This window comes from Montipora foliosa, chromosome 11 (assembly GCF_036669935.1).
Source record: "Montipora foliosa isolate CH-2021 chromosome 11, ASM3666993v2, whole genome shotgun sequence".
NCBI classification, from domain to species: domain Eukaryota; kingdom Metazoa; phylum Cnidaria; class Anthozoa; order Scleractinia; family Acroporidae; genus Montipora; species Montipora foliosa.
In genome coordinates this window covers 756918-784417 of record NC_090879.1, presented here as the reverse complement: position 1 = coordinate 784417, position 27500 = coordinate 756918, and the positions used below count along the sequence as shown (strand labels likewise).

At 38.8% G+C, this 27500-nt stretch overlaps 1 protein-coding gene across 7 annotated transcripts in view; it reads right to left on the bottom strand.

Annotated features, from left to right (window-relative positions):
• Positions 1-21691, bottom strand: part of LOC137976028 (fibronectin type III domain-containing protein-like) — a 51302-nt gene extending 29611 nt beyond the window's left edge. For 2 of the 7 annotated variants that reach the window (XM_068823278.1, XM_068823280.1), the window contains exons 1-4: positions 20544-21691; positions 11533-11587; positions 8216-8270; positions 5290-5429 (exon numbers count right to left, since the gene is read on the bottom strand). The gene's annotated coding sequence lies outside the window, so the exon portion shown is untranslated. Of the gene's footprint in view, positions 1-5289; positions 5430-8215; positions 8271-9378; positions 9558-11532; positions 11588-16194; positions 16211-20543 lie in introns of those variants that run through there. The other 5 variants (XM_068823281.1, XM_068823283.1, XM_068823279.1 and 2 more) reach the window with 5 other exon arrangements.
• Between the last annotated feature and the right edge of the window lie 5809 nt (positions 21692-27500).

Genomic DNA, 27500 nt, shown 5'->3' with positions numbered 1-27500 from the left:
ATTCATAAAGAAGAAGAGGCCATGCTTAAAGACACAATCAGACTCCATACGTGCAAAACTATTTATTTAAATTTGTCACAATTTACTGGCCTGCGAACGCAGACGTATTTCCGGCAGTCGTTTCTGCGTTCGCAGCCTACCATTTACACATTGTACACTTTTACACCTTTTGTTTTATCACCTCGCATACTTATTAAGTTATCAATTTTTTTTTCTTCACTTGTAAATGTTTCATCAAATTTAACCCTATTCGAGTATGGAGAAAACTTGGTGTAACGGTGTCATAGTGCTTTCAAAGTGAGAATCCTTCGGGGAACCAAGCAAAGTCCTGCGCATGCGCTTAAAACTTTGTGACCAACAGCTGTTGGCTGTTTTACCAATTTCTCTAAAACCCGTCATTAGATTTTACACAAATTTGAAATTAAGATAACTTTTAGACTTTCGAAAAGTCACGCTTCGCTCGCCAAAACATTTTCATCTGGGATTCTCGCAAGGTCGACTTGTGGCAAGTCTAGATAATTTTGACTACAAATGAGTTGTCTATCAAAAAAAATTAAGAAATTTAACAGACTAAAAACGTCTATTAGCGAATTATGAAAATCCGTCTAATGTAATTCTATGAAAACAGCTGTTAAACGTACGTCATTTCTATTTTTTAAGTAACCAAATGCTGTAAAAAAAATTAATGAGTGAATTTTTCACAGATTAGGAATAAGCATCCTTTAGGCCTTGTTTTAATCTAGCTGTGTTACAGATGTGCCATGGAAACAGCATGCAGAGCACATTAATTGACAAATATAGAAACTCTCTTCGTGGTAGCACTAAGTCTTATGAATGAGCAAGTTTGAGCTTCTCCGCAAAAACTGCATGAATATGGCAGAAATGGTAGTACAAGAGCTTAAAAACTGCGTTCAGTCACCTCAAAATTAAACTTGTCTTTTATTCATTTATGGCAAAATTAAAATTTTAGTTCGACGTTTGCAGCTTGCCACGAACGTTACGCTAAATGTATCTACTGAATCTTTTTATGACAACAGATCAAATACATTAACGGGAACAAAATATTCGAATGCGCTGATCAAAGATTTTGAAAGTGTGATTGCTCAATACATGACTGGCAAAATTTTGAGCTTTGATATTCATCCATAGTCTGTTTACTTTGAGTTCCGCCTAATTACTCACGTTCAAAACTGACTGATTGGAGCTCAGAGGGTTGGATCTAGGGAAACGTGACGTCATTTACCCACCAGCTTAAAATTTCAGCGTGTAAACACAGCTTATTGTACATGCAAAACAAGAGCTTAATTCAGCAGCGTACACACGCGTATACGATCTTTGACATGATTTTCTCCTCGACCCAGCCAGCTCTCTCAGATTTTCAAGTTAGAAATGGCGGACCATTAAACAGGAAAATTGCAGTTGAAATAAACAGGTGCCGTTTTTAAATTAAGCCTTAAAACTTGGGTTACTTACTGTTTAGTTAACATAGTTTTGAAATCCAAAGAAAAATAAAAATTGATTTTTTGGTCGTAGTAGTACTTTAAATTAAGGGAACCTTCACTCTTACAACAGAATAAGTTTAAAACGAAGGAAATTATGTTTACAAACAAATTTATTTGTTCGAAATTTGTTTTTAAAACATTGTTAACTTCAAGAAAAGTGAAATAAGATAGTTTAAAAAACTGACACGTCGAACCTATGACGAGAACTTACTAGTCCATTTTACAGTTGTGTGCTTAGTTACCTGGCCTATGAATGAAAGTGAAGCTGGATTTGACCTTGTTTTCATAGAAACCTCACTGCTTTCTTATGTAAATTCTTACTCAATAGCCTCACAACAACATCATTAACATAAGAAAAGGAGGGAGGCCTGTATCACAACAAGTTCAACACCAGCCTCACTTTCATTCAAAGGCCACGTAACTAAATGCTTTCTTTCTTTATAGTGGAAGTACACTTAGCTATCAAGCTAGTTTACAGGCACTCCACTGTCAACAAGGTGAAAAGTAACAATTCAAACTTAACAGAAACATTACTAAGAACCCCAACTGGCGGGAGGCAACCAGTTGGCTTTTTACAAAGCGTGGTAGAGTTGAATCCGGGACAACCAGAAACAAATCCAAGCCAGAGGATAGAACGGGATTTGAACCCGGAGCAGCCGCATGCAAACCCAACGCCCTAACCACTGGACCACACTGCCTCCTAACTGTAAAGGGGTCTACTTGGGGACTCACATTTTCTGGTGACCATGCAGCGTATTGCCGTTTCGCTTGTTTAAAATCCTAACCGTTTTAACCCACAGGAGAGATTTGCCACTGCGTTTATGTGAAACGGCAAAGTGCCGCCGGCAGACTGCTTCTTGTTGTTTCGGCATTAAAAAGAGCCTTAATATACACAATATACACTTAACGTATGGTCACGAGGGAAACAGTTAGTTTTCTTTTCCCTAGAATCCTGATGTTTCCCGAGACGAAGGCGACAAAGTAAACAAAATAACAGAGTTTGTTGGTGTATTCAGAATAACTGAGGCCCACATCAAATTTAACAAACGTGTTTCTGATATTGTCGTTCTTAAAGGGACCATGTTATGCTAAATTTACTGTTTTTAGGTCAAAACTGGGTAAAAGTCTAAATTAGTACTCAAGCTCATACGTGTAACATTCCTGACAAGTCATTGCGATGATAAGAAATATAATATAGCACAAAGAGCGATTCGTATTAACTCTTGGCGACTTTCAGAGGACAACGTCTCCAAACTTGAAAAAAACTGGCCAATTTTTTCACGTTTCAATCCATTTCCATCTCCTCCATCCTTGTTCGCAAAAAACAAAGAATAGCTTCAGTGCACTTCAATGGCCATTCGAAACAAAACTGCAGCATTATTTTTGGTCTTCATTGGTGCTAAGACTTCTATAGATCGTTTCACTGTCACGCAATAAAAAAATAAATCGAAAACCATCCTGTGGAAAAATTCAAGAATTCGTGATGTTGTAGAAGATAAATGAAGAAGACACTTCTCCAAGTTTTTGGCCTGTGCGTTTCCCCAAACTTCAGATATTCGTTGAAATGTTTCGCAGAAATTTACAGAGCCCAGTATGAAAACGCCATGTTGGTGTACCTCCCGTGGTGCACCAATATGGCGGCCCGAAAATAGTGTCAACATCTGGAACTTACTTTGGCTATCTAGGCGAGTGATCATCTGTACTGAACAAACAGCTATTTACCTAAGCACTTTTCCTAATGCTTTAACTTCTAAAAAGGCTCAAAATCATGAGATATGAATATATTTCTCAACAAACTCGATCGTCGCCTGGTGTCACGCACCGCCATAACTCAGAAATTCAAAATGCTCTGGTTTCCAAACGAAGCACGCTATTGAGCTTTAAAATTGCTAATGGGTATAAATTTACCGCCTCTTATGCCTGATGAGGATAAAAACTTTCGTGGCTCTTTAGTTTTGGATTTTAGAAAATAATGACGTCACGTGAAAACGATCTATTAGTGTTTTGATTTTGACTAAAATAGCGTGACACTTGTCTCGCAACGCCATTGCGACAAAAGTTGCACGAACCATTGTCCAATGTAACATACCTTGCAACGGCCAAAAGGCTTGCGAAACCAGTTGCAGAAACCGTTTCGGAAAGTAGAATTGAGTTCTACTTTCTGCAACGGTTGCAACGAATTTTTTTAGGCATTGCACAGTGTTACATCTACCGTGCAACATGTGTCGCAACGGTTTGCGTCACCAGCCAATCAAAATGTTCCTTTCACCACATGAGACAAGTTGCAAGAAACGTTGCTCAATTTAACACCGTAAAACATTTTGCTTCATAATGTGAGAACGTTTGAAGAAATTGTGTTGCGAGACAAGTTGCACGAAAGATTGCACAGTGTAACACTGCCTGGATGGATCGTAAATGTGGATCGTAAATGATCAGTACAAAAACTCTGAATTGTGAATCTGTTATGGCATCAACGCCGAAGGTGTACGAAGCCACAAAACTTCATGGCCAGAGGACATTTGCAAAAGCACGATTCTCTTAATTTTTAGGGTTTAAATTTCATTTCATACAAAGGGAAATATAGCACCAGAAATGCGACGCTGATACACAATGACATCCGGTTTGATGATAGGTAAGAATACCTTATTATGCACATTCAAACCAATCTTTGTATAAGGCCCGTTTCAAACGTCGCACTTTACATTTGCCGAACCTAATGCACTGAATAAGAAAAATCTATTGTTTTCGCTCATTTACCTTAGATTCGGCACATGTAAAATGGTGCGATGTAGAAATGCTAGGTGACGAACTAAAGTTGTTCATGATGAGAAGATCTATTTATCCAATTTGCCAGTGTATTCAGATAATAAAATTTGTGAAAGGGGTTTAATTTCTACTGAAACAGTTGTGATGCTGTTTCGGTGGGGAGGTGAGCCCATTCCCATTATTAAACCTAACGCTCTGATGCATGGAATATATGGGAATTAATAGTTATCCGGCCCAATTGAAATACAAGTGTGACACGGTAACCCTCTTCTAATTGAGATCACAGTTATTAATACAATTTTTTTTTTTTGTTTTTTATGACCTTTGTACGTTCGGACTATTCACTGACACCGAGACCAAGGGTGACCTCCGTGGCAATTTAGTGTTTCCATGGCGGTTTCGCAGAAGAGAAAGACTGAGAAGCGGGCTTTTCGATGTGATCATGTCCCTGATTCTGACCGAGTAAAAAATCAACGAAATCTTTCTCTTCTGTGAAACCCCCGGACCCTTGCTGCGCAGGCTAAGGCCAGGCTTCGCCGTGCATCAACAAAGAGCTGCAGTTACGGACATAGCAATGTTCCATGTAATTCACAGTACAAAATTATACGACAATGTCATTACAAGACAAGGAATGACGCATGGGTGACGATTTCAGTTCCTTTCAACTTCGCTGAGATAAACGTTGCATAATGAGAAACGATTTATTAAAAGAAGACAGCGTAATCCTGTAATTAGAGCGCTGGGTTTGCATTCGGTTGCCCTCTCAACCCCACAAACTTACGAAATTTCGTCGTTTCACCTTCGACTCCACGCCTAGTGAATAGATAATTGGTTATAATTATGTTGAGTTTCTTAATTCTGCTGTGTTAATATTGAATGATTTCTTTTTGCACCACTTTCCACGAAACTACAAGGGTAAATGACTTGATGCACATAAAGGTCCTATACTTTTCAAGTGGAGTGCTTTGTAGTGCATAAGTTGCACGGAACATTATAACTGATGTAATAAATATTAACATACCTTCTTCAATCCAACCTCGTCTTCTCTGATGATAGGAGACTATCAATAGCGGAACAGGCCTTGATGATTTTCTGAATTTCCGATTTTGTAGAATAGTAACAGCAGTACACAGTTATTGCATAGGACGGAATGCTACGAGGCTGTCACAGAAGAGAGCAGAGTGTTGAGTGAATACAGAAACACTGAAATATTGTCACCTCGTCACGCACGCACAGCTCAAAATGATGCACTGTCATTAATTCTCTATTTTCGAATTCCCCATAATACACTTTGTTTGCCCCCCAAATTTTGCATAAACTATTGTTTTCAAATGCTCTTGGGGACACTGCATATTCCCAAGAGCATTTGAAAACAACGGTTTCTGCAAAATTTGGGGGGCAAACAAAGTGTTATTATGGGGAATTCGAAAATAGAGAGTGAAAGCTTTCTGTGTACAAGTTAAATTGCGAACAAAAAAGTTCCCTGTAAGCGGGTTTATGTTACCACGGGGCCGATGCCGTGCCTGTTCACAATTCCTTATTCTTTGATGATATTACTAATTGCTTTTTCGGGTCTGCTAAGTTTGAAATCAAGGAAATTTATAGGGTAAATGTGCAATTTAAGCTGGCATTTCTGTAGGAATCCAATATCCAATGATAGATTCTTCTCGTAATCTCTGACTGCTTTCAACGTCTTCTGGCCGTACCGCACACAAACCGTGTCGAAAAAGAGACTATACGTTCCTCGTTTTCAGAAATTAAGCTACAAGGAATGGAGAACAGCGATATCATACTTGCAATGCGCTTCTTAAAAGAACCGTCTTCGATTTCCTTTGGGGCCTCTTCCTTGCAAGGTAATTTCATATAGTTTTCTAACAAATTTAAAGATGGATGCGATTTCATTTAACGCATTCCTACGCAATTGTGCGAAATGAAATTTCGAAGCTATCACAAATGTTTTTACCGCATAAAATATTGTATAAGCAACATTGAACATTCAATTCTTACATGGAAGATATCTGTTTACAAACATTGCTTTTGTTATTCAAATCTGGCAGTCACAGAAACAAAAGATTTACTTGTTTCTACAGCCAATGAGGCTCTGGTTAGCACATTTAATAACAATAGAGGCTTTGCACGGCAGCCATGTTGCATGGCAAGAACAATAGATTATTTTTCCTGTGGGAACAAATGTTCTCTCTAATGCAAAACATTTTCATTGTTCCTGCCATGCAACATGGCCGCCGTGCCAAACTTCTATACGTGACGTCAACGAGATCTTCGCTATAGACCTTAATCATAAATGGAGGTCAATTTATGATTCTTTTGTCCAAGTGCAAATTATAGCCTACCAAGCCGTACCATACAGTGAATTGAAAAGCATTCTTGCTCTAAAAGGAGGCTTGGTAGGCTAATTTGCACTTGGACAAAAGAATCATAAATTGACCTCCATTTATGAATAAGGTCTACAGAGAATTGCACCTTTTATTTGATAGAATAAATCGACAGTATACCCTTAAATTAAAGAATTATAACTGAGGAGTTTGTTTTTCTAACATTTTTTCAAAGAGCCAAATTCTTGTTTTGTTGACGTAGGTTAACTTTTTGAAATAAAGCAATATGGTTCAATATTGAAGTGGAGGAAAAATAACAATCGGACTTCCTGACATCCTGACATTCGGCGACGTCAACGAAAACGTCACCTCAAAATATAACTGATTCTTTTGCGATTACTTCATCTCGTTCACGCCGAACAATGTGAATGAAGTATACTAAAAGTAAATCGGTACGAGCGGTTTCAGAGTAAAAATGGAGACTGAAAGATTTTCTGTTGCATGTTTACGTTGTCATCAAAACCGCAAATATTTGGTGATTTCACGTCGTCGTTTAATATGTATAGTATTAACAAAAGATGTGCTGGAGAGTGTTCATATTGACGTCTTGCCCAGAAACAATTTGCAAATCAGTTTCTAAATACGTCATCAAACGAAGAAATTTGCGCATATTAATAATCACACTTGAAGCAGAAACGACTTTAAAATAAAACGTTCATTTATTTATAAACGTTTAATTTGTTTGAGTGAATGCCTGAGTAACCTGTTACGCCTAATAAACCGGGAAGTGTTCGTATCGACGTCTTGCCCAGAAACAATTTGCATATCACTTTCTAAATACTCCATCAAACGAAGAAATTTGCACATATTTAATCACACTTGAACCAGAATCGATTTTCAAATAAAACTTTCATTTATTTATAAAAGTTTAATTTGTTTGAGTGAATTATTCTTGAACATAAAAGAAATTTGCGACCAACTGCAATGTTCGTACTATGTTAGCCCGGCTTGTTTCTAAAGTTCGTATCGCAATGAAGTCAAAGAAAGCACGGTTAGCTTCCGTCAAGATCCTTGGGGAATAGTCCCAAATAAACAGGTCCATGTATGAAACATAACAACATCGCTAAAAACGTAGAAATTAAGAGCGATAAAAAGTCATTGGATGTTTTGTCTTACTCTCTGCATTTGCAGCAAGAGGTAAATGGCAACGAGCCGTTCTGTGTTTACGGCTTAGCCAGGTTTGCTGTTTGGTATGATTGCAAATAAGGTTTTAAGCAACGAGATTAAGTTTAAGTTTATATTAAAAAGGCCATTTCGCTGGCGAAACGACCACGCTCAACGGTGTAATAGGAAGCTCTAATAAGTTAATTTAAGCTGGAAAACGTTCAACCGGACGAAATTCTTTTCAACGCGGTTTGTGTTGTAGTTGTTTTAGACTCCACAGTCTAGATCAAAATCTCAGTTTGCTTTGCTGTTTTCAAAAAAACGTGAATTCATGTGAATTCTAATCACAATTTAAAATGCACATCACGCATAAAGGTTGAATTTCCCTAGTATTAAGACCCAATACAAGTCACTTAAAAGCAAAGTAATATTCAGAGAAGAAAAACTTACCGCAAATGATTCGTCAAACTTCCACGTTTTGCCGGAACCTCTTTAACTTGACTCACTGAAAAAACCGGAAAACATGTTTGGGTTGCCGAGTCAGTATTGACGTCAGAGAACGATTATTTAAAAGAAAACGTTTTCGGTGTTTGCATAGCCTGGTATAAACACGAGAGGGGGTGGGAGAATGCAAACCCGAGACGAACTCGAGGGTTTGGATAACTGTCGAGAATTCTCCCAACCCCTCTCGTGTTTATATCAGGCTATGGAAACACAGGAAAAAAGTTTCTATTGCTTTTATAAAATATTTCTCAAAGATAATTCAACAAATGAAGGAAAATGCTAGTTTTTTTCACTTTTTGATTGAAACAGATTTTCTTTACACACGCTCATATTTCCTACCAACCAATCAAAACACGCGTCTGACAAGACATAACAAATCATTCCTGATATGTCATAGCCGCGTTTACAAACTCTCAGCTAAACACAGCTATTGACCAATGAGAGTGCGCGTACTATTCTAATTATTTTATATATGGCTGTGCAAAATTAACATATTCGTTGGGATTAAACTGTCAATCGGAGGCATTGTGTTCGCTGACAAGTTTGTGGAAGATTTCCACGACTATCAAATCGTGGCCTCTGAATAGTTTGAACAACACCTTGGATGCTTTCCATTTAGCCAAAAAATCCGAAAATTTCGGTTTGAGGTCAAATGGAAAGGCAGTTTTCCGGAAACTAGTTTCCGAAATTGTGGACAACTTCCAATGGTCAGCCCAGTCATAATGTTTTTGAGTAATAGGCAAGCTGGCTATAGTAATAGTTGCATGCTAGGGGAGTCCCGGGGGCATGCTCCCTTGGTAAAGTTTGAAAATATTGGCTTCAAATGGCATCTGGTGCATTTTAGGGTAAATTGAGCCCCTATTAGATAGCATTAAGATAACAGTAATAAAAAGTCACACAAGACCTTCAGTTTTCAAACTGAAGTTATATTCCACCAGGAGCCTGCCAGGAGCATTATTGGAAAAAGGATAACTATAGTACAAGCAAGTACTTCTCAACTGTTAAAGTGAGAAAAAATTAAAATTTCAATAGACTTCAATTAAACTCTTCAAATCGTTTGAGCAATATATTATCTCAATGCAAAACTATGGGTCTCCGGGGCTACATACCTGATACCGTACGAAAAAATTTAGAAATTTGCGGAGTGCTTGTGCCAACGTCACCACAGGCAGCCCAAGCTCAAAATGTTAGGAGTTGAGTTTAACGTGACATATACCATATTTCATAGAAAATATACTGCAAAGGTTGGTCAAGACAACGTGAACATAGGCGTTGTTGCAATATTTCGGCTGGCCAACACCAGCCTTCTTCAGGTTTATTGAATGGATAAATGCTTGTTACAAGATCCTTATATTCACCGGAAATGACATAAAAAGGCTACGTGATGTGTCATAAAAACGGAAATGCATAAAAAAGAGGAGACAGAATAATACATGATAACAAGATTGTTCGAGCGGTATAAGGATCATGTAATCCTTACACCGCTCGAACAACTGCACACTAGTCGTGACTCCATCAGAAAGGCTCGTTGAGGCATTCCTCATACACAGAGGAAAAACACTGGAGCCTGCAGGCCTTAACAGAAGAGATGAAATGTAATTTAGTTTAGCTACCTTCTAATTTTTTTTTGTTTTTTTCATCTTGTTATCATGTATTATTCTCTCTCCTCTTTTTTATGCATTTCCGTTTTTATGACACATCACGTAGCCTTTTTATGTCATTTCCGGTGAATATAAAGATCTTGTAACAAGCATTTATCCATTCAATAAACCTGAATAAGGCTGGTGTTGGCCAGCCGAAATATTGCAATAACGCCTATGTTTACGTTGTCTTGACCAACCTTTGCAGTATATTTTCTATTCTTAAAGCTTTTTTTTGGTGTGGTCACGATCTATTTTGATCCAACGTAGAGCAAGTTTTGATCGTACACAGTTTTTGCAGTGGTTTAATCCTTAAAAAGTCATATTTCATAACTACGCGAAACGTGACTCACGCCTTACAGCATATGGAGGTGTTGTGTTACAACGGTTTGAATTTGTCATTAATGGCAAGGCAACGGCTTTGCTGGAAAAGTCAATTATTCTTATATTTTGTGAATAAAATCTACTTACCCTGTTGCCGTGTTGTATTCTTTGTTGTTTGCCAGCTTCTCAGGCCGATCTAAAGCGATTTCGGCGACTTATAGTTATCAGTGGAAAGCCACTGCCTGAGAAGCTGGCAAACAACAAAGGATACAACACGGCAACAGGGTAAGTAGGTTTTATTCACAAAATATAAGAATAATTGACTTTTCTTGCAAAGCCGTTGCCTTCCCATACAAACCTTTAGAAATTCAAACCGTTGTAACACAACACCTCCATATGCTGTAAGGCGGGAGTCACGTTTCGCGTAGTTATGTAAAATATAGTATATGTCACGTTACACCACACGGGGCCCACACAATCGGATGTGTAGCCGATTTTATAGTAAATGTACTGGATTTACCGTTTGCTTCACCTATAGCGATATATCGTTAACTATGTATGTAAGTCAATGATAAATAAACGTTGAATTACCTTACCTGTGGTTTATAGTCGTCCTTTTACCTCAAAAACTCCTTTTGAGCTTGAGCTGCCTATGTCGTGTGCAGCTCGGGGTTACGTGATGTATTTTTTAGTTACAATTTGAACGAGAAGTTTAGAAGAGACCTTATAGCTTGAGAAACGATGAAGGCTAGCAGTACGCAGTCGAAACATAGTGATTAAAGGGACAACATAGTAAGAAAAATGATAATACTTTATAAGTATAATTTGTAATTTACAGTGATGAACAACAACTCGAAACAATTACCTCGTCCTGAATACGGACAAGTGTGGAGTAAGCGACAGATATTTCGCTGTAGGCGGCCAAATAGCCGGCTGCCGGCACATTTTGACTGGGCTGAATTTAAGCAATGAAATTAGGTTTTAAGTTTACATTAAAAAGGCAATTTCGCTGGCGAAACGACCACGCTCAACGGTTATGTAACTCGAAGCTCCGTTAATTAAGCTGGACCGTTCAAGCGGATGAAATTCTTTTTAACGCGGTTTGTGTTGTAGTTGTTTCAGACTCCATACTCTAGCTCAAAATCTTAGTTTGCTTTGCTGTTTTCAAAAAAACGTTAATTCATGTAAATTCTAATCAAAACTTAAAATGCACATCACGCACTAAGGTTGAATTTGCCGAGTATTAAGAACCAATACAGGTCACTCAAAAGCAAAATAATATACAGAAGAAAAACTTACCGCAAATGATTCGTCAAACTTCCACGTTTTGCCGCACCCTCTTTAACTTCACTCACTGAGAAAAATCGGAAAAAGTGTTTGGGTTCTCGAGTCAGTATTGACGTCAGTGAAGGATAAAAAATACACGGCCGTGACGTGCAAAATTAACGAAGCGCGACTTATATCCGTTGAGATTTGATGTCAACTGGAAAACTGTGCAGACTGTGCATTTAATTAGCCAAAAAATCCGGAAATTTCGGTTTGAGGTCAAAAATTGGATAGGCAATTTTCCGGAAACTATTTTCCGAAATTGTGGACAACCTCCAGTGGTAGAAGGGGTAGTTTCTAAAGAAACTGGGGTGCTGCGTCGGTGGGGAAGTAGTATACAAAAATTTGGTTTTATCAACGGAGTTGATAATGTAAATTGGCCACCGTACAGAGATTCTAACCTCCAGTGGTAGTCCTCTTTTTCCGTTCGGAATGGAATTTGGGAAAATCCCTTAACCATTTGCGAGAATCGTTCCTTTTCCGGACCCTTTCTTACAAGATCCAGTAAAAGTGCCGAGAAGTAAATGTTAAGTGCCATTCTCATCCGGTTGGTCATTAAATTCGGAAAATCGCGTACCTTTATGCAACGATCATTCCATCCGGATTATTTGGCTAACTGGTAAGCACCCTTAAGATATTTTACTGAAGAACGATATATCAGGTCACGCTGGTGTTAGCAAGAAGAGCATAGAGCAATAGGCTTTTTGCAACAAACAATGGTAGAAAATTCGCCATGCTGGAGGGCAAGCTCATTATTATTCCCCCACTGGCACATTAAAACAAAGAGACCTGAACCAGTCAAGCTCGACTTGCCTTTGTTTAATGTCTCAATGGGGGAATAACAAGAGATTATGAAGGTACAGTAAGAGAAGTAATCCGTCATATTGGCCCTATTCCCATCGTAATCCCTCTTTGGTTATTTTAAGGTGATATCAATTTTCCCGCGGATAATGTTACCGCGCGTGTTACGTGGAAGTTTCGTGGAGGAGAGAAAGTGCAACAAATTTTGTACGATGTCATTCTCCGTTTTCAAAACTGAGTTTCATGGCCTGATAAAATTCATTGTCTACAAGATACAGGTTTCAAACATATATCCTTGGAATTGCTTAACTGTCTAGTTTACAATGATACCAATTTGAAGAATTCCCAATCCATCAAACCGGTAGTGCGCACTTTCTCATCCTCTACAGAATTCTGTCGCTTACAAAACTCGTTCCTGTCAAGATACAGTTTGCAATCATATATCATGGAAATCGGTTAACTGTGTAATTCACACAGATACCAATTTTACGATTGTCTAATGTAGGAAACCGTGTTAAATAATTTTGAAAGAGGGCGCTATATTTAACACGGGTGCATTGCAAATTGACTTCAATCCGATCTTACGGTTTCAAAAATTTTTATCGCGCTGTCAATTGCAATTTTCCTGTCATGTGTGGTACCGTTTGAAAGCGTTAGCTGTCTAATTTATGAGTATCATAGAATTAAGTCACCATAGTTTAAGTCCGCTAAGAAAATCGAGAACGAAAACGCGTTGACCAAGTCAGGAATACGTTACTTGGTGACTGTAGTCTGCGATATTTCATTGCGTACAAAATTCGAGTCAGTACATTTCGCTAACCCTCAGTCCATGGACTACCCAAATCATCATGCAGAGATGCCAACCTATGGAGATCTAAAATCTGGAGATTTTTTCCTTCTGGGCTCCCCACCCCTTCCCCTCTTCTCCCCCCAAAAACGCACCCACCCTTCCCCCAGCAGCTCCTTCAGAATACACTAATATTCTGCCGCCATTATGAATTTGCGGGAAAACAGGGTACTTATGTCAATAATTTTTATTGGTTAATCGGAGATCCAATCAAACAATCTGTTATATGGCTATGATAGCTAAAGGAAGCCATTTTGTTTAGTTCTATTAACGTGTGTTTAATTTGAAACTCCGAGATGAAGAAATGCATTAAGAAACAATGAAACGAGTTAGAAAAAATCGATTTTTTTTTAAACTGTGGGGATGCAATTTGAGTCTAGAATGGAGAAACGTCCGTGAAAGGTTCAGAGTCGTTTTTATCCGGGAGATTTAATGACCCGTACGGGAGACCGGGAGATTCGTTCCGTATCCGGGAGAGTTGGCACGTATGCAAATGAACTAAAAATACTATTTCGAACGAGTACTGTTGATCTATGTGTAAGCAGCATCTCAAATAGTGCTTACTTAAGCCTCAACACCCATTTTAAACAACATTGTTCAAGCACTCCCTTTTAAAAAGGTTGGCTTACATGAAGTAATCAGCCATCACAACAATAATCGAAAAATGGGTGCTTAGACTGAAACACTGTTGAACAATGCTGTTTAAAATGGGTGTTGAGGCTTAAGTAAGCACTATTTGAGATGCTGCTTACACATAGATCAACAGTACTCGTTCGAAATAGTATATCTGGGGAGTCCATTTGGGCATTCCATGGACTGGGGGTCAGCGAAATGTACCGACCCAAAATTCTGTCGCCTATAAAACTCGTTACTTTCAAGATACAAGATGCAAAGATATATCAATCAAATCGCTTAACTGTATTGTTTACAATGATACCAATTTCAACACTGTTCAATGTACGAAACCGAGTTTAATAATTTTGAAAGATGCAGGTATATTTAACATTCTTGCTTTGCAAATTGACTTCCATCCGATACCACGTATTCAAAAATGTTTATCGCACTGTCTGTTCAGTTTTCCTTTCATGTTTGGTACTGTTGTAAAGATCTATCTGTCCAATTTATGAATATCTAAGAATTGAGTTGTCATATTTTAGTCACGCCAAGAAAACCAAGAACGCGTTAACCAAGTCAGCGATATATTACTTCTTCACTGTAGTCTGAGAATTGCCAATGTTTACAAAGTTCTATCACTTATAAAACTCGATTCTTTCAAGATACAGGTTTCAAACATCTGTAACTGAAATCGCTTAACTGTCTAGTTTTCAATGATAACACATTCAAGGTTGTGCCATGTACGAAACAGTGTAAAATAATTTTTTAAAGAGACAGCTATATTTAACATACGTGCTTTACAAATTGACTTGAATCCGATGAAACGGGCTCAAGAGTTTCAGTATAGGACGCTTGATTCAAGTTTTCCTTTCATGTTTCCAAAATCAGCTTTACGATTCTTTTTCGACTTACGTTTTCCTACTACGCTTACTTCCTTGAAGTCACGTTCGTCCACAAAATGTATATACGCGTTTTTCTCAACATCCTCCGCCATTTTTGTTTGATGGTATATCGCGAACGACGCGAATCTTTGCGTGGAATTCGCTCAGCTGTCAATTGGTAAACATGGGACATATGATTGGCTATCAGTTAACCCTCGTGGGAATATCGGATCTCGGAGATCTAAAAATAACTTAAGAGGGATTACGATGGGAATAGGGCCAACGTGAGGAATTACTTCTCTTACCCTCATAATCTCTTGAGGAATAATAATGAGCTTGCCCTCCAGCATGGCGGACTTTGTACCATGTGATCGTTTGTTGCATGCAAAAAGCCTATTATTTGTGATAACAGATAACAATCTTTTTTTTTTCGTCGGATACCGTAGGCAGCCACGGTAACAATTCGGGCCCATTCCTTTTTTTAAAGTTGTTTTCTTGTTTTTCTTCGTAGTAGTCTTCGTAGTCACAAATTGCAATGTTTTTTTTAATTCCCGTAGCGAGATGTATTTGTGGCAACCCGAAAAGACCTCCCTGTCCCGCGACTTGAATTCGGGCTTCCTCGCCTTAGGAGAGCGAGCGATGCCACAGCGTCATCGAGCTGTTCATTGACCATTGCTGGAAAGTTGAAGCTTTATTCCGGATTCTTTATTTAGTGCGGAATTATTTTCGCCCGCGATGATTACCACAGTAACCTCACATCTGAAAGTATTTAATAAAGTGGACAGATTATTTTTCTTTGAGAACAGTAAGCTTTAAAGGCTAGGAGAAATTTCTACGTAATTTCTAGATCTCGCTTTGTTCTTTTTTTCCACTGTGAACATTACTGCACACTGAGAACGAAAACTCCAATCGACCTGTTTCTTGTGAACCAGTTTGTTCAGTCGTTCCAAAACATGCATTTTGTGAATCGAGCCAATGTTTTCAATCAGCCATTGTGCTAAGCATTTATCAATCGAACGAGTGATGATTTCAAGTTCGAGTGAGGTCGAACACTACTGTGAAGTATTTTATACCCAGTTATGCCATCAGAGACCAACCTTAGTATTGGAAGGCAGTGGTTTTAAATCCCACCCTGATCAGAGTTTTTCTCTGTCCTTGGGTGGGCCCAATTCCAATACTAGGGTTGATCTCTGACGGAATAATTGAGTATAAAATACCTCACAGTAGTTCATTTGGCATGGTGATTCTCAAGGAACTTGGACTGACTTTACGTGCACCACTGCACGAAAGGTCGGTCATCTTGGAAAGATGTTTTCACATCTCACCTTCGTTTCTCTTTCATTTTTTTCTGCAAAGGATGTTTCGATGAGCCATTTCGTTTCATCTTGAACCTTTCAATTGGAGTTTCTCTTCTCAAACACTGAGTAAAAATATCCATCGATAGATGCCATCGATCAGCAAAAAACAATGGAATAAATACACTATTTTTACTTCGTTTCCATGGTCCAGTGGTCATTGTCACCACCTATAATGAAAATAATCCGGGTCCGGGTATTCACGAGGCTAAACTACAGAATACAGGGCCACTTTTAACCATGGACCAAACGAGACGGCGCGTTTGGCTCGGCAGTGGGAAAACTTTTTTTGCGTTAAGTGTTGGGTTCATATATATTTAGCGGCTCGTTTCGCTCGTCTGGCTCGCCAGTGCATGTAAGAAAAAGGAATAATTTTTTTCACAGGCTCATACGCTCTTTATGTCAATGCGAATTGGCTCGTTTGGCTCGGTAGTGGATGAAAGAAAGGCGAATAATTTGTATGACTTAAGTCTCGTGTGAACAATATAGCACTGATTTACCAATTAATTGTGAGCCTAAGGGCTCGTTTCAGTGATTAGGCCTAAAGCACTCTTTTAAAATTTTAGCTTTCATTTTACGGTTAGGGTTAACTACACTTTTTACGAGATCCTGAGAAAAATAAACACCCGTGTACTGATAACTTGAAATTATCACTCGATCAAGGGCATCTCGGATCGTTCTTATGTAATACTCGCATTTCTCTTGTGTTTTAGTTATCACCACTTCAAAATAAAAGCCCCTACTGGAACACCACTAGTAATCCGTCCAGAAAATAATGAGCATGATCCCTTCACCCTGGCATGCCACATTCCTAATGAGATGGATCAAATCCCAGAGTCGCTAAGAACGGTGGAAATGTTGAGCAAGTTTCAAAACAAAAAGTACACTCTGCAAGCAGTTTTAGGATCTCAGATCGGGCGAGTTCAGTACTTATTGAACAGAGACCTGAGTTTCCTGCTCAATATCGAAACAGATCAGTTATTTAGTCCCGTACCTATAAATGTAGCTTCCAAGTATTATTTATTGCCTGGCTCCCTTCTATTCAAGGGCCGTTCGTGGGGAGTCGACTATAACTGCCCGTCCCACCACACAGCAGAAGTTTCACAAGAACAAGCAGGCTGGTGGAGGGGCTTTTATTCCAGCGTCTCTAAAAATTACAGGGCCTCAACAGCACATGGCATTCATACTCGAGCGACTTCGAGCAACCTTAAACGAGTTTGAAAATGGGGATGAAATGTCAATTGATATGTTAAAAGAATGATCGTAATTTCAAAATACTGTAACAGGAAGCCAAAATAAATTCATTCCATCACTGAGTCGATCTTTTCTTGTTTTATTGCCTAAATGCCGCATTGCAATATGCCTTCCCTTCTTCCCTGCAAAAAAATTCACTAGTTTTCAGTCCTTCTCGGCCAATATGGTTTGTTTTGGTTTTGGCTCGACCAATCATATCACACGATTTTATATAGACAGTTTTGGCTATTTCCCGGACTGGTAACCACGGGCCGATGCAGTGCCTGTTCACAATTCCTTATTCTTTGATGATATTTATACTAATTGCTTTTTCGGGTCTGCTGAATTTTAAATCAAGGAAATTTATAGGGTAAATGTGCAAAAGCTGGCATTTCTGTAGGAATCCAATATCCAGTGATACTTTGTTAAAGCGAGTTAGATTCTTCTCGTAATCTCTGACTGCTTTTAACGTCTTCTGGCCGTACCGCACACAAACCGTGTCGAAAAAGAGACTACACGTTCCTCGTTTTCAGACATTAAGCTCCAAGGAATGGAGGACAGCGATATCATACTTGCAATGTGCTTCTCAAAAGAACCGTCTTCGATTTCCTTAGATGAATTAACTAGGGGCCTCTTCCTTGCAAGGTAATTTCATATTGTTTTCTAACAAATTTAAAGATGGATGCGATTTCATTTAACGCATTCCTACGCAATTGTGCGAAATGGAATTTCGAAGCTATCACAAATGTATTTACCGCATAAAATATTGTATAAGCAACATTAAACATTCAATTCTTATATGGAACATATCTGTTTACAAACATTGCTTTTGTTATTCAAATCTGCCAGTCACAGAAACAAAAGACTTATTGTTTCGACAGCCAATGAGGCTCTGGTTAGCACATTTAATGACAATAGGTGACGTCAACGATATCTTCGCTATATAGAATGGCATCTTTCATTTGATAGAATAAATCGACAGTATACCCTCAAAAATTAAAGAATTATAACGAGCTTGTTTTTCTAACATTTATTCAAGGTGCAAAATTCTTGTTTTGTTGACGTAGGTCAAATTTTGAACAAAGCAATATGGTTCAATATTGAAGTGGAGGAAAGAAACAATAATCGGACTTCCTGACATTCGGCGACGTCAACAAAAAAACGTCACCTCAAAATATAAGTTTGCTCTGGTATAATACTCTAGCCGTTATTTCATCTCGTTCACGTCGAACAATGTGGACGAAGTATCCTAAAAATAAATCGGTACGTCGAGCGGTTTCAGAGTGAAAATAGAGAATGAAAGATTTTCTGTTGCATGTTCACGTTGTCATCAAAACCTCAAATCTGTCAAACATTTGGTAATTTCACGTCGTCGTTTAATATGTAGAGTACCGAAAAAAGATGCGCTAAAATGCGTACCGCACGTGCAGCACGATTATGTATGCTCTCATAACCAAGGATATCATTGTTTTGTGGCGCTGTCATAAGGTTGAGGAACCTGTCACGTACGCCTAAACCCAGTTATAAACCGGAGAGTGTTCATATTGAGTCTTGCCCAGAAACAATTTGCAAATCACTTTCTAAATACTTCATCAAACGAAAAAATTTGCACATATTAATACTCACACTTGAAGCAGAAACGATTTTAAAATAAAACGTTCAAAAATTTATAAACGTTTAATTTGTTTGATTGAATGCTTGCACATAATTAATTAAAAGAAATTTGCGAACAACTACAATGTTCGTACTATCACAAAGAAAGTCAAAGAAAGCACGGTTAGCCTCCGTCAAGATCCTTGGGGAATAGCCCCAAATAAATGTGGCCATGTATAAAACGCAGAAATTAAGAGCGATAAAAAATCATTGATTTTTTTGTCTTCTGCATTAGCAGCAAGAGGTAAATGGCAACGACTAGTCGTTCTGTCTTTACGGTTTAGTCAAGTTTGCTGTTTGGTATGATTGCAAATAAGGTTTTAACAGCCCAGTCAAAATGTTTTTGAGTAGTAGGCAGAGGCCAAAGGATTAGCATGCCAGGGGGGTCCCAGGGGGCATGCTCCCTCGGAAAATTTTGAAAATATTGGCTTCAAATGGTTGCATCTGGTGCATTTTAGGGTAAACTGAGCCTCTATTAGATAGCATTAAGATAGCAGTAATAAAGAGTCAGACGAGACCTTCAATTTTCAAACTGAAGTCATATTCCGCCAGAAGCATTATCATTAAGTAAAGTACGATTGTCCGGGTGAGTGTAGTCCTGAGAAGGACTGTTTGAGATGACATTGACTGACGTTTCGACAACCTGAGCGGAAGTCATCTTCAGAAGTCATCTTCAGAGTCAAGAGTAACTATGGTATATATTAGCAAGTACTTCTCAACCGTGAAAGTAAGAAAAAAATAAAATTTCAATCGATCTCAATTTAACTCTTCAAATCCTTTGAGCAATATATTAACTCAATGCAAAAGTGTGGGTTTCCGGGGCTACATACCTGATACCGAACGAAAAAATTTAGAAATTTGCAGAGTCCCTGCGCCAACGTCACGAGATCGTTTGGATGCCATTTTGTTTGTACTTGCAACATCCGTGATCATGACCAGCAGAAGCGATCGTGTGCGGCTCGGGGTTACGTGATGTATTTTTTAGTTACAATTTGAACTAGAAGTTTAGAAGAGACCTTATAGCTTGAGAAACGATGAAGGCTAGCAGTACGCAGTCGAAACATAGTGATTAAAGGGACAACATGGTAAGAAAAATGATAATACTCTATAAGTATAATTTGTAATTTACAGTGACGAACAACAACTCGAAACAATTACCTCGTCCTGAATACAAGACGGACAAGTGTGAAGTAAGCGACAGATATTTCGCTGTATGCGGCCAAATAGCCGGCTGCCGGCACATTTTGACTGGGCTGAATTTAAGCAATGAAATTAGGTTTTAAGTTTACATTAAAAAGGCAATTTCGCTGGCGAAACGACCACGCTCAACGGTTATGTAACACGAAGCTACGTTAATAAGAAGCTGGACCGTTCAATCGGATGAAATTCTTTTCAACGCGGTTTGTGTTGTAGTTGTTTCAGACTCCACAGTCTAGCTCAAAATCTTAGTTTGCTTTGCTGTTTTCAAAAAGACCTTAATTCATGTAAATTCTAATCAAAACTTAAAAGGCACATCGCGCATAACGGTTGAATTTGCCGAACATTAAGAACCAATACAGGTCACTCAAAAGCAAAATAATATACAAAAGAAAAACTTACAGCAAATGATTCGTCAAACTCCAACGTTTTGCCGGACCCTCTTTAACTTGACTCACTGAAAAAACAGTGCTTGGGTTTCCGAGTCAGTATTGACGTCAGAGAAGTATTAAAAATACACGGACGTACAAAATTAACAAACTGTGACTTATATCCGTTGGGATTTGATGTCAACTGGGAAACTGTCAACGAAGCATTATGTTCGCTGACAAATTTGTGGAAGATTTCCATGACCATCAAATCGGAGCGCTTACCATTTGAATAAAATTTTCGGTGAGAATGTTTCAACAAATGGTACTGCATGTTCTGTACTTAGAAAAAGAAAAGGGGAATGTGCTGTATCATTTGCCAGCAAAACGGGTTGTTACGGTTGAAAAACAAATGAAACGGTCTATTTTCTCTCGCACTTGTAATTGGGGACAAATGGTACAGAAATTTCCGGGCATTCAGGTCAAAGCGAGAAAAAGGGAATGCCTCGAAAGGTATTACCTTTTTTCCGAAAACATTCCACCAAGATGAACCATTCCATTTGAATTCTCTCCGGAATTACCGAAAATTCCATTTAAATGGTAAGCGCTCCGTGTCCTTTAGCCAAAAAATCCGGAAATTTCGGTTTGAGGTCAAATGGAAAGGCAATTTTCCGAAACCTCTTTTCCGAAATTGTGGACAACCTCCAGTGGTAGTCCTCTTTTTCCGTTCGGAATGGAATTTGGGAAATTCCCTTACCATTTGCGAGAATCGTTCCTTTGCCGAGAAGCCATGATGATATGGTAAGCGCCATTCTCATCCGGTTGGTCATTAAATTCGGAAAATCGCTTACCTTTATGCAACGATCATTCCATCCGGATTATTTGGCTAAATGGTAAGCACCCCTAAGATATTTTACTGAAGAACGATATAACAGGTGTTAGCAAGAAGAGCATAGAGCAATTATTTGTGAAAACAGATACCAATCATTTTTGCGAGGAATTTCCAAACTTTTTGGCTTTTTTTTCGTGGGATGCCGCAGGCAGCCACGGTAACAATTCGGGCCCATTCCTATTTTTAAAATTTGTTAAATTGTTTTTCTTCGTAGTAGTCTTCATAGTCACAAATTGCAATGTGTTTTTTTTTAAATTCCCTTATCCTGCGAGATGTATTTGTAGGAACTGAAAAGACTTTCCTGTCAGGCGACTTGAATTCGGGCTCTCTCGCCTCAGGAGCGCGAGCGATGCCACAGCGTCATCGAGCCGTTCATTGACCATTGCTGGAAAGTTGAAGCTTTATTCCGGATTCTTTGATTAGTTTGGAATTCTTTCCGCCTGCGATGATTACCACAGTAACCTCACATCTGAAAGTATTTAATAAAGTGGACAGATTATTTTTCTTTGAGAACGGTAAGCTTTAAAGGCAAGGAGAAATTTCTACGTAATTTCTAGATCTCGCTTTGTTCTTGTTCTCCACTGTGAACATTACTGCACTCTGAGAACGAAAACTCCAATCGACCTGTTTCTTGCGAACCAGTTTGTTCAGTCGTTCCAAAACATTTTGTGAATCGAACCAATGTGTTCAATCGGCCATTGTGCTAAGCATTTATCAATCGAACGAGTGATAATTTCAAGTTCGAGTGAGGCCTGACACTACTGTGAAGTATTTTATACCTTCCAATACTAGGGGCTGATCTCTGATGGAATGATTGGGAATAAAATACTTCACAGTAGTGGTTGGTTTGGCATGGCCATCTTCAAGGAACTTGGACTGACTTTACGTGCACCACTGCATGAAAGGTCGGTCATCTTGGAAAGATGTTTTCACATCTCACCTTCGTTTCTCTTTCATTTTTTCTGCAAAGGATGTTTCGATGAGCCATTTCGTTTCATCTTAAACCTTTCAATTGGCGTTTCCGTTCTCAAACACTGAGTAAAAATACCCATCGATAGATGCCATCGATCAGCAAAAAACAATGTACTTAGCCATTTTGGAATAAATACACTATTTTTACTTCGTTTCCATGGTCCAGTGGTCATTGTCACCACCTGTAATGAAGATAATCTAGGTCCGGGTATTCGCGAGGCTAAACTACAGAATACAGGGCCACTTTTAACCATGGACCAAACGAGACGGCGCGTTTGGCTCGGCAGTGGGAAAACTTGTTTTGCATTAAGTGTTGGGTTCATATATTTAGCGTCTCGTTTAGCTCGTCTGGCTCGCCAGTGCATGTAAGAATAAGGAATAATTTTTTTCACAGGCTCATACGCTCTTTATGTCAATGCGATGGCTCGTTTGGCTCGGTAGTGGATGAAAGAAAGGCGAATAATTTGTATGACGTTAAGTCTCGTGTGAACAATATAGCACTGATTTACCAATTAATTATAAGCCTAAGGGCTCGTTTCAGTGATTAGGCCTAAGCACTCTTAAAATTTTAGCTTTCATTTTAGGGTTAGGGTTAACTACACTTTTTACGAGATCCTGTGAAAAATAAACACTCGTGTACTGATTAAGCCTAATCGTTCGTTTCAGTGATTAGGCTTAAGCACTCTTTTAAAATTTTAGCTTTCATTTTACGGTTCGGTTAACTACCTTTTCTCAAGATCGTGTGAAGAATATAGCGTTCTTTGATCCACTGCCGAACCAGACGAGCCAAACGAGCCGCAAAATATATGAACACAACACTTGACGTCATACAAATTATTCCTCGTTCTTTGATCCACTACCGAGCCAAACGAGCCGCTAAATATAGAAACCCAAGACTAAACGTCATACAAACTATTCCTCGTTCTTTCATCCAATGCCGAGCCAAACGAGTCGCTCAATATATGAACCCAAGACTAAACATCATACAAATTATTTCTCGTTCTTACATCCACTGCCGAGCCAGGAGAGCCAAACGAGCCGCTCAATATATGAACCCAACTTGATTTACTTTCATTGTTCATTTCAGTTCACAGTGTCCCCAGTTAGCGCTCCAGCGCTAGAACAACTGGACACTTAAATAAAGTTCCTTTCCTTTCCTTTCCAACATTTAAACTAAACAACTTATATTTCGTTCTTTGATCCACTGCCGAGCCAGACGAGCCCGAGCCGCCAAACGAGCCAAACGAGCTGCTAAATATAGGAACCCAAGACTAAACGTCATACAAACTATTCCTCGTTTTTTCATCCACTGCCGAGCCAAACGAGCCGCTAAATATATGAACCCAAGACTTCAGGTGCATACAACTCATTCCTCGTTCTTTCATCAACTGCCGAGCCAAACGAGCCACTCAATATATGAACCCAAGACTAAACATCATACAACTGATTCCTCGTCCTTACATCCACTGCCGAGCCAGGAGAGCCAAACGAGCCGCTCAATATATGAACCCAACACTTAGACTAAACAACTTATACTTCGTTCTTTGACCCACTGCCGAGCCAGACGAGCCAAACGAGCCGCTAAATTTATGAACCCAACACTTGACGTCATACAAATTATTCCTCGTTCTTTGATCCACTACCGAGCCAAACGAGCCGCTAAATATATGAACCCAACACTTAACGCAAAACAAATCATTCCCACTGCCGAGCCAAACGAGCCGTCTCGTTTGGTCCATGGTTAAAAGTGACCCTGCATTCTGTAGTTGCTTTTCTTTCCTTTAATGCTAAATTAACCATACACCAATGTATTTTTGCAGGCCCGAGTTTAGGCTAATTGTAGCCTCTTATTTATTATAATGTAAGGATTAAGCTTCCATGTGAAGAATGGGGAATTCTCCGTTGTAAATACTCTTTTCCTACATTTCGTAATCTATGTAAGCTTACAGTAAAATAGAAACAAACATGAAGGGTCATTAGGGTGAGCATCGGCTGGAAAGCTTCAAGAGTATCGTTTTCAATGTCACGCCATGAAAAATAGATCTGAAGCCGTACAACAAGAACGGATTTTGTAGAAGACCTATGCATAAACAACCTTACCAAGTCTGAGGTCTTTGTGGTTCAATGTTTCTGAGTTACTTGCCGAAGCGTGTAAGGTCAACGTTATAGAATTTTGTATGGAGCAGCCATATTGGTGTACCACCTGGCGACAAGAAAATCAACTTTGCCATGAAAGCGCATACTTTTCACTCACAAGTGCACTTGAGTATTAACACATCTCCTAATATACTTAAAATGTTTAAACTACGGAGAATCGCAACGAGAAACATTTTTTCAATCAAAAGCGGATTTCAGTATCCGGTGTCAAGCAAATTCAAAATGCTGTATAATATTTTCAAAACCGAAAACGTTACGGAACTGGTAACTTGTAAAGAAATTTATTTCTAGGTCATCTTCAACCCCGTATAGATAAAAACACGGAAGACCTCGTGGTTTTGATTTTAGAATTTGATGACGTCACTGTGAAAACCATATAATTACCCATTGTAATTATAACCAAGGTGGGAGGGAACACGCTGGCTCAATTCAGTGGCTAACATGCTCGTTCAATTTGGTCTCTTGACTACAGTATTTACTCTATGAAATTCTTAACTGTTCAATATACACAACAGCAGGAAGTCACCTTCCCAACACGTCTCAACAAACTTATATTAAAAGGGGCGGAGCTTGTGCCAGCACTTGGTTGTCACATTAAAATCTAACACGTCTTTGTATTCGCTCTCATTGTTCCATCGTTGCAATTGGCTCAAAACGAAGTCTCAGGGGAATCTACATTACATGTGGTTACACTTTTTGAAGCTCGAACGAGAATTATTCTGCGTACTCATTACCTCGCGCGGCACAATTCTCTGCCGCCTCGCCAGCCTCGCGTCTTCGCTTGGCTGGCTCGTTGGGAATAAACCAGAGATTACTGGCATATCGAGACAAAGAAGTTATTTGTTTAGAATATATGAAAGTCACATATTTTAGCTGCGGCTTGGAACACATCGATGTTTGATATCATCGCAGAGTTGTGAACGCTACTTAAGTAGTAACGAAAAAAAGACCTGAGTTGAACCCATATCCTCTGACAGTGATACCGGTGCACTGCTCTACCAGTTGAGCTATCAAGAGTGGAGTACTATCTTTTGAGTTTTGAGAACACTGCCTAATAATAATAATAATAATAATAAGAAGAAGAAGAAGAAGAAGAAGAAGAAGAAGAATACACTTTCAACACATTCAAGAGGCCTTGTTATTAGAAGGATTGACACTACGACACTTTATCACATAACAGAAATGTTATGGTACCATGTGAAACATCAATTATTGCTGAACAAGATGCAGTCATTTTTGTGACGTAACAAGTTGCCATGGCAACAGGAATGCCTTGTCAAGACACCCTGTATTTTGGATTTAGTTGCTCACATCTGAAAAACGAAACTCGGTGGCCCCATTTTTTTATTGCACAACAGTCATAAGCAGGCCAAGATAAAACCCTCTGCAAAGTTTAAAAGAATTCTGTCCAGCGGATTCAGAGCTAATTTAAATTTTCAATTATTTAAGGTGGCTCTGAATCCGCACTACAGATTTTTTTAAACTTTGTGTTGACTTGTAAAGAGAATGAACGTCAGTTAGCTTGTGCATCATCAGCAGGAGGGAGGGGGTCTCTAGGGACGCCGTTGGGTCAAGTCTTCATGGCAGTGTGACGTCACGTCCCGTTTCGGTGGCTATCAAAATAGTAAATTTAGCAATGATAGGATTTCTATGCTGATAAAAATTCAGTAAATGGGACTTATTTGGATTAAACGGTCAGAGGTGGGATGATTTAAAACGAAAACTTTCGGCCTTCGGGCAAATCAGGAGAGAAGTGTTGTCAACCGGTCGGACTTTCAAGGGGCAGTACACAGCAGATTGGACGAGTCTGGAGTCCAGAATAGGAGGTTTATGAAATTTCAAGTCTTAGATGTTGATGGTTTGCCAAATCAATCCCTTCAAAGATCATCAGGTGGCAGCTGGGGAAGAGCAGCTGAACAGTAAAACGCCGCGAAGAAGAACCTAATATTTAAGAACCTGCTGGCAGAAATTTGTTATTTTAATACTCCAAAATATAAGAGCCAGTTTAACCAAAAAAAATCAACAGGTTCTTACATGTGGGGTTAGACTACATTTTCATAAACATTTTGACCAAAAGTCTGGCTTTCATATGGGAAATTTATATAGCAGTACTGAAGAAACAATTTAAAAAATAACAAGAATAAAAGTTCAAAAAATGTTTGTTTTCTACAATAAAGATGGTCTGTGCTTGCTTGTGTTCTTGACCATTGCATAAGATGCTTTAAAACGTAGTATATGAATTCTTTGTTTTTTAGTATATCATACGTGTACCTGCACATTCCCTTCACACTTTCACCTTCACCTTTATTGAGTTAGTAAACCCGATGAGGCATCACACCAACTATATTACCCTGAATTGGTGTGATGTCTAACGACTTTTACCGGCGACATACCTAAAGCCCCATTTACGCGAGCAATTTTTCCTTGACAAGTTTGCCTTGACAAGGAAAAAGTGCTCGTGTAGATGGGGAATAGTGGACAAATTTTCCTTGTCAAGGAAAATCTGGCGTGCTAGCTTTTCCTTGACAAGGAAAAATTGTCAAGTCAGAAATTTGCTCGTGTAGACGGACAACAAGAAAATGTGACAAGGATATTATTGATTTGCAGCACTTGTCAAGGAAAACTTGTCATATTTTTCATTTACACTACCAAGGAAAACTTGTCAAGGAAAACTTGCTGGTGTGTACAGTCGGCAAATTTTCCTTGACAAGTGGACTTGTCAAGGAAAAATTGCTCGTGTAAATGGGGCTTTAATGTCACGTAGATGCATGTAGAATTACATTAAGTTATACCACCTGAATGAAATATAATTATAAAATACATATAAATGCAACACGCATAGCCGAAAAACGTATTTAACTGGTTTAGCTCACAAGAGAGCAGAAAATTTGGTTTAATAAATGCCTATTATAAAGGACAAGTACCATTTATAGCAATTTCTTGTAATCAACATCAGTATCCTTCTTCATA